We start from the raw sequence: 2,834 nt of genomic DNA, 5'->3' as shown, positions 1-2,834 counted from the left end.
TCTAGGCACATTACACCTAATCAATTCCCTGCCGTTGATGGGGCCTCAGGCATTGGTGACACCTCAGTCTCTCCTGTTCTCCACTTATGTCTCTGTCATGGATCCACAGGATTGGTGTTTTGCCCCCAGCTTTGGAACAGTCTCTAGGAGGAACCTCTTCAGTATGCCAGACCCTTGAGAGGTCTCATTCTTCCTGCATAGGCAAAGCCTCATCGCCTCCTTGAATGAACCTCTGGGGCTTCAGCCCTCCTGCTTCGCACCGAGAGCTCTGTTCAGCAAGTCCCTCTGAGATAGGCTCCTGGTAGACACTTGTCCACTCTTCAGGGATTAATGCACCTTACCAAGCATTTGCAGTGTCACTCGAACAGTGTTGTCAACAAAGTAGAGTCCGGAATGCAGCAAGGGAGGTTTAGGTTAACACAGAGAACTGAGGGTTGAAACGTGGTTCGAGTCCCTTCTGATTAGCCCAGAGCCCTGCCAAGCTGTAGTGAACCTCATTGTTCAAGCTCTTTGTCTCTCTCCATCTCTCCTGGGTCAGATCCCAGATGAGAACCCTGACTTCTTCCAGCAGCCAACTCTTTCCCTCCCAACTAGGTAACAATGCAGCATATAGGGGAAACTGAGGCACACACAAGATTTATAGAAAACATTGCAAAAATTCCTACTTCATCACTGGCTCACAACAGGTCAGTCTGCTCACGTCTGAAATGCTTTAGTCTTACCAATGTTATCATGCTCAGTACAGGGGTAACCGAGTGTCAAACAGGAGGTGAGACCAGATGATCTAATGGTCCCTTCTAGCCTTAAACTCTATGGAACTATGACATTATATTTAGTCCCATCTAAACGTATGCTTCTCTGCAAGCTGGGTGTGATGGGTTCCTCTTGAGTGACAGGAGAAGACATGAACCAACTCACATACTCTTAGGAAGCCAGGAAGCTTCTGAGGCCCAGTCTGGTCTCATATTCTCCCTGTGATTAGGTCTTCCTCTTCCAGGGAAATCTGAGGGTTTTGAAAGCCCCCATCCTTCCTCTGTATCTGGACCCACGTACGGTATTGCTCCATGGTGTGGAAGCTTCCTTCTGCCTCAGAAGGCTGGAGTATCCAGCTGGGGCATCTATGCCCCATCTTGTGTGTGCCATTCTCTGGGTGGTTGGACCCATTCAGCTTTAATGGCTTGCAATCACTGGTTTTGTGACTGTATCTGGCTTGTGGGGGAAGGTGTTGGAACTGTCTGAACCCTTCTCTTAGACTAACACACACAGCTCCTAAATCACATGTAGGGATACAGATTAACAAAGATCTCTTTCTAAATTATATATGTTCCATCTCAACCATAAAATATTGGCTAGATGCAGGAATCGCTGGTGGAAATTCTCTGTCCTGTGTTACACATTAGATGATCATAATAGTCCCTTACAGCTTTGTAATCCATGAGGGTCTGAAATGGTCAATCAGTCATGGTGAAACATGAGAATGGCTTTCTTCCATCATATGTGTTATCTGGACAATCTCTAGGAGCAAAGGGAGAGGGATTAATTTTTCTTCATGCCAAATATCATTCCTATCTTTTCCCCCAAAGCATGTTTTATCGCATTGTTCCTGAGGCTGTAAATCATAGGATTCAATAGCGGTGGCATCACAGAATAGAACACGGCAGCCAGCAGGTCCAGATACAGTGAGGACATTGATTCTGGCCTCATGTAGGTGAACATGGTGGTGCTCATAAATAAAGAAAACACAATCAGGTGGGGCAGGCAGGTGGAGAGGGCTTTGTACCTACCGTGTGCAGAGGGGATTCTCAGCACATTGGAGAAAATGTGAATATAAGACAAAAATATGGAAATAATGAACATGGAGCCAAAGACTGAGCAACAGACAAGAAGTAAAATTTCATGGTCACGTATATTAGTACAGGAGACTTTTAGCAGCTGTGGGATGTCACAGAAGAACTAACCGATCACACTGGACTCACAGAAGTGCAGCCTGAAGGTATCAATAGTAAGAACAAATGAATAGATTGTGCTGCTGACCCAGCAACCAGCTGCCATCTGGACACATGCACTTCTGTTCATGATTTCTCTGTAACGCAGAGGAAGGCAGATGGCTACATACCGGTCATATGCCATCACTGTAAGGAAGGCCATCTCTGCAGCAGCAAAGCACACAACTAAAAAGACTTGGGTGACACATCCAGAGAAAGAGATCCATCTGGTGTTGGTTAGGGAGTTGGCCATTGATTTAGGGACAGTGACTGAGATGAAGCAGAGGTCTAGGATGGATAAGTTGCCCAGGAAGAAGTACATGGGAGTATGAAGGTGGCGATCGAGAGTTATAACTGTGACAATGAGAAGATTCCCCATCAGGGCTGCCAGGTAAATGACTAAAAACACTGTGAAGTGTAAAATCTGCAGCTCCCGAACGTCAGAGAATCCCAGGAGAAGGAACTCAGATCTCGTGGTTTGGTTGGACATTTCCTGCCTGGGAGACACTCTACAGAGGGACAGGGGTTATGAAAGGAAGAAGAGAGAAATAAATATGATTAAAGTTATTGCTCTGCAAGAAAAAATAATAATATTGGACTTTGAAAGGTGAAAGTGACTGTGTATTTTTTTGTAAATCTCCCTAAATATCATTTGCTTAGCCCTGGTCTACACTAGGAGGGAGGATCGATCTATGTTACGCAGCTTCAGCTACGTGAATAACATAGCTGAAGTCGACATACTTAGATTGACTTACCATGGTGTCTTCACCGCAGTGAGTTTGCTACTGCTCCCCCGTCGACTCTGCTTGACCCTCTCAGCACTGGAGTACAGGAGTTGACGGGAGAGCG

General features: G+C 45.8%; 1 pseudogene; it reads right to left on the bottom strand.

Moving 5' to 3' along the window:
• Positions 1 to 1,536: 1,536 nt before the first annotated feature.
• Positions 1,537 to 2,475, bottom strand: LOC115641090 (annotated as a pseudogene).
• Positions 2,476 to 2,834: the final 359 nt, after the last annotated feature.

The sequence above is a fragment of the Gopherus evgoodei genome, unplaced genomic scaffold (assembly GCF_007399415.2).
Source record: "Gopherus evgoodei ecotype Sinaloan lineage unplaced genomic scaffold, rGopEvg1_v1.p scaffold_33_arrow_ctg1, whole genome shotgun sequence".
In the NCBI taxonomy this organism is placed as follows: domain Eukaryota; kingdom Metazoa; phylum Chordata; order Testudines; family Testudinidae; genus Gopherus; species Gopherus evgoodei.
Note: the sequence above shows the minus strand (reverse complement) of the source record. Positions and strands in the feature narration are given on the sequence as shown.